Source organism: Saccostrea cucullata, unplaced genomic scaffold (genome assembly GCF_032062105.1).
Source record: "Saccostrea cucullata isolate Sc308-1 unplaced genomic scaffold, CSIRO_AGI_Scuc_v1 ctg18793, whole genome shotgun sequence".
NCBI classification, from domain to species: Eukaryota; Metazoa; Mollusca; class Bivalvia; order Ostreida; family Ostreidae; genus Saccostrea; species Saccostrea cuccullata.
Genome location: NW_026939576.1, coordinates 1 through 9590, shown reverse-complemented (window position 1 = coordinate 9590; position 9590 = coordinate 1). Strand labels below are relative to the sequence as shown.

Genomic DNA, 9590 nt, shown 5'->3' with positions numbered 1-9590 from the left:
AACTGACATATTTGAATATTTTATTGGTAAACTCAGATGCTTTCATTTTATCAATGACTGTTATTTTATTTCTTTGCTCTTCTGTGTTAAAGTATTTTGGTTTCACTTTTTTCTAAAATTTGTTGAATTTGGACTGAATCTGGGGTAGTACGAAAGATTCTCTAAGTCACGTGTCATACTTTCGTTTTCTCAGAAGCCAAGGAGTTGTCGATTTTGGATGTTTACGCGATAAATTGACCAAGACTGTAAATGTAAACAAAGAAAGATTAAAACTGCAAGTAAGGTCATAGAGAAAAAACATTAATTAAGGGATATGAACTGGCTCGTATGTCTAGTTTAACAATTTAAGCGAAAATAGCTGATGAAGCGAGGTGGTATCCAAAATGGCGTCCTCCCTTGTGTATTTTTCTCTCCGAGGTACTAATTTTTTAAACTGATTTATTTTCTCTACACAAGCCCCTGTGTTTACATTATGATGTTTTTAAAACTGTTAACTTGGTAGGAGAAAAGATCAGTATTAGCATATTTTTCCATAGAGGCCAATTCATTTAATAACAGATGTGAAAGGAAACAGAGAAAAGTGAGATGAAAAGCTTTTGTTTTGAAACAATGCTATACAAAAATAAAGATATCGTCACCCAGAATAAGTATTCAAATACTTAAAAATCTATTTTATTGTGGGACAAAATAGTGGTTTCATTAATGGTTTGTTGGGATTTTATTTTGTGGTTGGAAAATGTTTAGTAGTAATGCATATGAAATTTAACAGGTCATGTTAGTTTTGAATTTGTGGGTCTCTCCATACTTCTAAAACAAAGAAAATTAAAACCCATGAAAATTAGTGATTTCACAATACATGTATTGTGAATGGTGTGTGATAAATTTACATCGTAGAGAATAGCCTTGAAGTGTTAATCCTAGGAGCTAGAGCCATCTCATACATACAGCATATATGATTATGATTAAATGCATGTTGTTTGCATATTAATAAAAAGTATGATGATTTATTTCAACGTTTAAAGTGTTTATTTTCTTGTTGACATGGAATGCTTTGTATAATTACTAGTGTTGGCAAATCGGACGATTTTTAGTAACCGGTTACTCGCTCAATCTTCCGATCGAGTACCCGGTTACTCGGATGATTTATTCATATGTATCATTTATTTCATCTTTTACTCATCGGTTCTAATAAAACACAAAGGTATTGTGAATTAACTTTTATTTATAAACTTAAAAATTAATCAAAAAATTAATTCAATCAGAAGAAAAATAAATATTCAATGTATCACCTATTTTACAATGTGGTTCATCAGTTTTACTTTTCAACCCCCGATAAATGTCACGTTCTAGGAGAATAATTATTTAGAAATTTGAAGTCACGATAACTCCAATTCACATTAATTACATTTTACAAGTATGGAATCAGCTGTTCTTTTAAAATATTTCCAAGCTATACATGTACATGTCTTTGGCGGCATCTTGTTAAATTATTTAATGAGGTAATTATAACTCGGGTCTTCAAAACTTATATAACCTGCTGGCAATTAAAGCTATCAATTAACATTGATTAAGTGTGAAAACCAATCAATCGTAGTAGTGAAACCATAGATCATTAAGTCTAACGGTAAAGGAAAAAACGAATTGTTTATTTTTACACTTATAAACAAATTAACATTTTATTTTTTGGTTATTTACATATAAGATGCATTTAATCCGAGTAACCGAATAGCATTTTTGCTAACCGATACTCGCATCGTTCGACGGTTAACCGGTTAACCGGGTACTCGTTGCCAACACTAATAATTACAGACCTGTTTACTCTTATGATTTCGCCGTATTTTTTACGGATTTTTAGTCCAAGATATGTCTCACGTTTTGCTATTATGAAAATACGGAAATCGGAAATACATGTGTTTGGAATTTAGCAATTTGTTTTCGTTTTGATCAGTCTCAGTCCATATCCTTCTTTCACGATTTTTAATTGCTAAAGAGAGAAAGACTTCAAACACAGTGATGTCAGGTTGCCAAGGCACTGTGGTATAAAATGACAAAGACTATGTTATTAAATTATGTTTTAGTAATCAGAAAAGCGGTTGTTCTCCATAAATATATGTAAAATTGATGGAAAATAAAATCTTACTGGCAAATGCCAAATCTCATGGAAAATTAAAAAATACTGAGAGACAAGGATATGGGTAAACAGGTCTGTAATTATATATACATATTTTGGATTTTGTTGCTTTTTCAGAGTCGTAACAGGGCACAGAACATACTTCCTTGCACAACTGCTGAAATTCTCAGCGCATCACAGAATGACGACAAATTTTACTCCGGAGACATTGAATTAGCTCAGGTATATTACTTAGAAGGAGATCATATGTGCTTAAAACACAACTGAAAATTTACTGTACAAGTAAATTTAGTAACTAGAGATTTTATATCAAATGTTTAAAATGGAAAGTGGATATTTTTCTTATTAAAGATAAGTTTTCTTGTAATCTCATTCAAGATGTAAAAGCTTTATATCTGCTTTACAGATAACCATTGTTGGTTTAATTATTGCTGTGAAAGAGTCGCCAACAAGGATAGATTATGAGGTGGATGACATGACAGGACCACCACTGGAAGTCAAACAGTTTGTTGATAATGATGTAAGTGGAAATATATTCCTAAGCCCTTTTAAGAAGGGATGTTTTACTCTGAAGTCTTCTTCACATACCATTCTATTTGGGCAATACATGTACCTTTTAAGTTTAGATGAAAGCTTCTGTTTTCTGGATTACTTCTAAGAGATAAATATTATGGGCCCCTAGGCACTGAAAGTGTAAAGGTCACCATGAAATATGCATTTGGAGGCTGTTTTTATTTTACTGAAAATGAAACTTGATGAATTTTATTTCCACGAAAAATTGTAGGAGAGTGTTCCTGATACAGAGAGAATTGCGGCCTTGAGAGAGAACACGTATGTGAGGGTTTATGGGACAGTCGATCGTTTGGAGGGAAGAGGAATGTTACTGCTTTTAAAATGGTACCAGTGATGGACATGAATGAGGTCACTTACCACATGCTAGAGGTCACTCACAGTCATCTGGCACTGTCCAAACAAATGGCTAATGTAAGATTTGTATGTAACAAAATACTAATTTTAAACTTAATCAGTATGTCCAGAGCACTGTCTCTCTTTCCTTGGTCAAACGTCCAGAAAAAGGATTGGCAATGAATAAGAACTCCTAGGACATCTGTTGGGACCAAAGCTGATTTTGTCTTAAGAATATTTTAATGTAACTTTGGATCAATTTGGTCAATAAATCAAATCTAGAGTAGATTGGTTAAGGAGTTATAGTGCTTGAACCAAAATTGCTATCACAAGAGATATTTGTAAAAGCTTAGTATCCTCTTTAAAGTAATCCCAGGTCCACCTGATTCTCTTGAAAAATGTATTGTATGTGAAACTAATTGTATCTCTGAAACTATGATGTGTATGTACCATTCCTCACCTCAACGGGGTCCGTTAAGGTGGAGGCTATCTCAAAGATAGGAAATTTGTCTAAATTTCACACATCTCAATTTTCTTAAAGGGAACTTAGCAGAAAGTAATTTTTGCTGTAATGAGTGGCTATTGTAGAATAACTACATAGACAAATACTTTTTTAGGGTAGAGATATCATTACTTATCCAGGTTCAATCAAGGGTGTACGGGGATTTACCCCAGGTTTTATTCCATACACCCTGAGACTGAAAGGTGTATGGAATACATTCGGGGTAAATCCCCGTACACCCTTGATTGGACCTGGATAACGAATTGATTTCCTATGTTCCAAAATAAATTCTTTGTAAACATACTGTGTCTCAACCTACGATAAGTTTTACTATGTACTATGATGCATTGTGATGTCATATCATTTGCTTTTTATCAGAAAAACTATGCATTGTGACGTCACGTTTTATTTACCCCCAGCTCAAGTCGTGTGCACAGAAATTTACACCCAACTCTTTAACCAATCAAAGCTCGTGTTACAAGCTACATAGGAAATAATAAATTTTATTATTGGTTGCTTCTAGATATTGTATATTTGTATGGTATTGTATAGGGCATGTCCTCAGGAGCTCCCATGAACAAAACCACCACAGGAGATATCTACCAGAATCAGGATAGTGGTATGGTCAGTGGATTGAACCAAGTCCAAAACCAGGTCAGTGCTACATTCTACTGATACACTTACAGTTACAAGCTGATGTAATGATAATAAAACAGGATTGAAACAAGGTTTGAGGTTTTATAATTTTGAGTCGTAATTAGATTCAGTAAAATATGCCAAGTTTTTATCTGGTTGATTTGAAAAACAGAAGAATGAATCTTAAATAGAGATGAATATTTTTTTTGGGGGGGGGGGGGGGGGACTAACAGTCTAATTTTTTATGCCTCTTTAACTTTGTATGACATTCTTTAGCTATTGTGAATAGAGTGTTGTAAGATACCTTAAATCATTTGCAAACATAGCTTTAGATTGTACTTTTGTACTTTTGCAACAGCATAAGACTTTGTAAATGTGGATTTCCATTTTCATTGAGCACCAAATTCAGATAATCTGATTGATTTAAACAAGGGTTTTGATGATTTCTGTTTGCATGATTATGGAGATAACTTAACCTTATTATGCCCCCCTTCGTAGAAGGGAGGGCATATTGCTTTGCTGCTGTCTGTCTGTCAGTCTGTCGCTCCACTTAGTTTCCGTTCATTTTCTTCACAACCGTTGCACATACTGAAATGAAATTCGGTATACAGATATATCAGATGAATATCTAGGTCAAGTTCTGTTTTGGTTACAATCAAGCCATTTTTGACAGAGTTATGCCCCTTGGATTTATAAAAATTCCAATTATTTGCAGTTTCTGTTTATTTTCTTCGCAGAGGTTGCACATACTGAAATGAAATTTAGTATACAGATTTATCAGATATGTATCTAGGTCAAGTTCTGTTATGGGTACGATAGCATCATTTTTGACAGAGTTATGCCCCTTGGACTTAGAAAAATTCCAATGTTGGGGGGAGTGTTTTACAAACATCTCTTGTTAAAATTGTTTTTATACTTCTTATCATAGGTCCACTCCATCATTCAGAGCAATGTGACAGAGGCAGGTGCCAGTATTGAAAATGTCTGTAAGCAGTTGAGAGGGGTTCCTGAAAGATCTGTAAGGTAAGTAGTGTGTAAATTTTATGGACAATTGATTTTTTGACTGCCCAATATTTTTAGGTCTGTGAATTATTGGAATCTGTATTCATCCGTTGTCTGTAAACATTTGAAAATTTCCAACTTCTTCAAAATTAGGAATTTCAAGGCCTCAGGTTTAAAATACAAACCAAATTTAATTGTTTGAAAGTTGTTGCAGGATACTCAGGTGATGGATAAGGCCTGGGCCATTGTTTTATCTTTTCAAAGTAGTGCATTTCAAGGAAGTTGCTAAGCACTGCAATATATATGTAAGGCACAGTATTTTGTTAGGTCACCTGAGTCACTCAGGTGACCTATTGCCATCCGTGTTTGTCCATCGGCGTAAGGCGTCCGTCATTCGTCGTGTGTTAACATTTGAACATTTTCAGCTTCTTCTCTGAAACCGCTAAACCAATCTCAACCAAATTTTGTATACAGTATCTGTGGGTGAAGGGGAACAAAAATTTTGAATTTCATGGTCCCTGCCCCCCTGGGGCCTGAGAGATGGGGCCAAAACCACTAAAATTAATGCAATCTTTAAAAATCTTCTTCTTTACTCCTGGACATCAAGCAGTCAAACTGTTTGCATGATTGTAATCAGCAATGAGTCCTCTACCAAAATTGTGAAATTCATGGCCCTGGGGTCAGGGGTTCTAGTGCTAGGGCGGGCTAAATAAGTAGGTAGTGAAAATGCATTATTTCTTTGAAAATCTTCTTCTCTGCTCCTGGGTATTAAATAAACTAAGTACATAGTTATGATGAGCAAGAGTGCCTCTACCAAAATTGTGAATTTTATGGCCCCAGGGTCAGGGGTCTGGTGTTAGGGCGGGGCTCTATTGATTATATAGTGAAAATACATGAATTCTTTGAAAATCTTCTTCTCTGCTCCTGGGTATTAAATAAACTAACTAAGTACATAGTTATGATGAGCAAGAGTGCCTCTACAAATTTTGTGAATTTTATGGCCCCAGGGTCAGGGGTTCTTGTTTTAGGGTGGGGCTCTGATGATTATATAGTGAAATGCATGAATTCTTTGAACATCTTATCCTTTGCTCCTGGTTAATATGCTAATGATCTAATTACATATTTAAGGCCAGGATTTATTTTATTTTCAGTTTTACAAACCCTCCGCTCAAGGTTTTGAATTTTCAGAAAAGAAATAAAAAAAGATTTCTTTCCGATGTCAAATTTGAGTCGGGATCGAGATTTCAACGAACTCACAGTTCCGGTTTTATGATGAAATGGCGGGTAAATAAAGCTAGATCTGAGAAGATAGCTTGGTTTAGTGTAAAATTCATCGATAAGAGTGCCATTCAAAACGTTTCACCCGTCCAAAGGACAAATAAAATGCTGATGACTTTGTTGCACAATGAAATGCTGGTGAGATAATTATGTATTCGTTTCAAAAGTATCTGTCTTTAAATTATTTTCCTCCCCCAGCTTTTAAACTGCTCGTGGTAGCTATTGCATATTGCCAGCGACATTGTTTAGGTCTCTGTTATAGCTTACAGTCTAAGCATCATTCTTCAGAAAAGGGTTGCTTATGCATCAGATGTAATGAATAAAACTATGGGAGAAGTTAAGTCCATTTGAGGAAGAAATAAACAATAACCTGAAGAAATAAAAAAAAATTCAACTATTAAAAGGCAAGAATATATAAATATATACAGGCATGTAGTATCATTTGTATCAGCCAGAAAAATTATTTCACACTTAATTGATAAAAATGTTCACCCTATTCCCAATACTCCCTGTCTGTTTTATGATAGGAATTATTATTTTAGGCATCAAGTGAATTTTAGAACAATGTCTACACATTCACCTAACACATATTAAAAAAATAAAGATATATTGAAAGACTTTTATAGAATTGATTTTTTAAAATATATTTTGATCAACATCACAAAATTTATATAACTGGCCCAAACTGGCAGATGATGAAATAAGCAATTAAATGTTCTACTTTCCAATTTTTAAGCATTATGTGTGCAGTGGTAAGGAGCCTATTAGGATAGCATAAAAAAGAATGTACAAATGTTAATAATTGATTTATCAAATTTTTTTTTATTTCCTTCTCCTTCGGGACTTTTTCATTCTCATGTTGATAACTAAACCTAAACATAAAAAAATGCTGGCCTTATAATGAAGAAAGGGGCCTCTTTCAAAATATATAATTTCAGGGCCGCTGGGTCAGGGGTACCAGGGGAATACTTTGACTAAAAATAAATTAATGCTTTGAAATCTGCCCTTTGATAAGCAGTGGTGCCTCTTTCAAAATTTGTGAATTTCATGGCTTTTGGATTAAAACACAAACCAAATACAATCGCTGGAAAGTTGTTACATGATACTCAGGTGACCTATAAGGCCCGTGGGCCTCTTGTATTTTAAAAAATCTGAAGTTTTATCAGATAACTAATTTACTTCTCTGTTGTTTCTATTACAGAGAAGCCATAGAATTTTTGAGCAGCGAAGGTCACATTTACTCCACAATAGATGAAGACCATTACAAGGCAACAGACAGCTGAGCTGTAAATTTTCATTAGTGGACCATAGAAACTGAAAAAAAAAATGTTAATGATCCAGATATGGTCTCTGGATTCTTATTTATAGGCTGTGCACTATAACTCTGTAAATAATGTACAACCGTTTTACTGTAAAATAGAAGGTACATGTATGCTGATATTATATAGTTCATGTACTAAATACCTTACAGAGATAAAAGCAAACCATCTGGAAACAAAGATCTCTGGAATGTCATGATTTGGTAGAGTTACTTTTCTTGAAGAGATACTAATCGGGCAATTTTGTTTTCTGTATCAGAATAAAACTTGAAAAGTAGTTGTTTTTTTTCTTAATTCAGTAACGAGATAGGCGGCAAATAGAGGATGAATAGGTTGATATGAGGTGATCTTAAAATAGCTATGATCTGACAGTGTATAATGTTTTAAATACTAACAGATTTTTTCTCACTTCTGAGGTTATGTGTAGAATGATTTATCAATTATTTTTAAAACTCCGTGTTTTCAGCCCATGTTGCACTTCACCCGAGATTTTAAGATTCATGGTGGATTACCCACTTTCAACAAAGTTCTAGTCTATTGATTTTGTTTAGCTGGATGTTGCATGACCAGTATCAGATCAACTGATGCCTTTTCTCTTTTCATGATTAAATTGGATGTAGAACCATTATGGAGGATAAGCAAGTCCCTGAAAAACATGCAGTTATATAGTAAACCTTTAACCTTTCCCTAATTGACGTTGTGACTGTATAAAGGTGAGGGTAGATACCATTTCCTGAGACATCGCCGCATTTCTCAGTCATATCACACATGGAAACAGGTCTTCCATTCATTTTATGCCTCTTTTCATGATAGGGAAAGCGAAAAATCCATAGATAGAAAATTTTGGGGTGTAAACAATGACTGAATTAACAATCGGTATGGAAAACGTCAGTTGGAATTCGACTAAATAACTGAATTTGCTGACAAGGAAATTGTATCTACCTTAGAACTTGTGAAATGGTGACAAAAAGCAGAATGTTGATACCCTTGTTTCATCAAATTGTTTGTTAATAGCTTGCCTTGTTTAAGAGAATTTTTTTTGTACAAAGAGCATGCTCTTGCGTATCAAATCAACCAGGAGACATAAACCCCATATGTAGGTGATAAAGGTATATTGCATCTGTTACTCATTTAAGAAAGAAAAAATGGAAATTGTTCCCCTTTTTACACTTTTCTATAAGATTTCTACAGGAATGTCCAAAGTATCAGTAAGCTTAGGGAAATCTTTGTTAATACATGTAATTTAAATACAAAAAAAAGCATATAAATGTAATTAATTGAACTAAATCTTTTAAAATTTATTTACGAAGTATTTTGCCTGAGAAACCAAAGATTAATTTTTGCCAAATATTTCTTGTTTTCTAAATTTTATTGAGTATTTTATTGATAGTCACATAACTCTCGTTTCTGTGTCCGTGTAACCAAGCCATGCGAAATATCTTTGTATTTCTAGACGTCCTACCAATGTGCACCTGTACTCCAGTCTCAAAACTTTAAGCATCCATTGTGCATGTTTTCTTTAAATTCCATCTTGCCCTACTTCTCTCTTAAGAATCTTTCTCAACATGAATATTGATATTCATTCCTGGAAGAAAAGCGTATAGTGTGAATTATTATACAAGAAATATTTACACCGTTAAGTGTGCTTTATCGTGCGTTTTAAGTTTAATTTGTGCGAACAAAATGACCCCCAGGTTACTATTAAATATAAATAATTGATGGAAGTACTGAGTTTTTTTTCAGTTCAAGAATGTCGTGTGGAAAATTTTTCCCCTTTTGTAAATTGCAAGAATTAAAGTTTTTCCTTCTGGGGATA

At 33.9% G+C, this 9590-nt stretch overlaps 1 pseudogene; it reads left to right on the top strand.

Annotated features, from left to right (window-relative positions):
- The first annotated feature begins 2248 nt into the window (after positions 1 to 2248).
- Positions 2249 to 8002, top strand: LOC134253350 (replication protein A 32 kDa subunit-A-like; annotated as a pseudogene).
- Positions 8003 to 9590: the final 1588 nt, after the last annotated feature.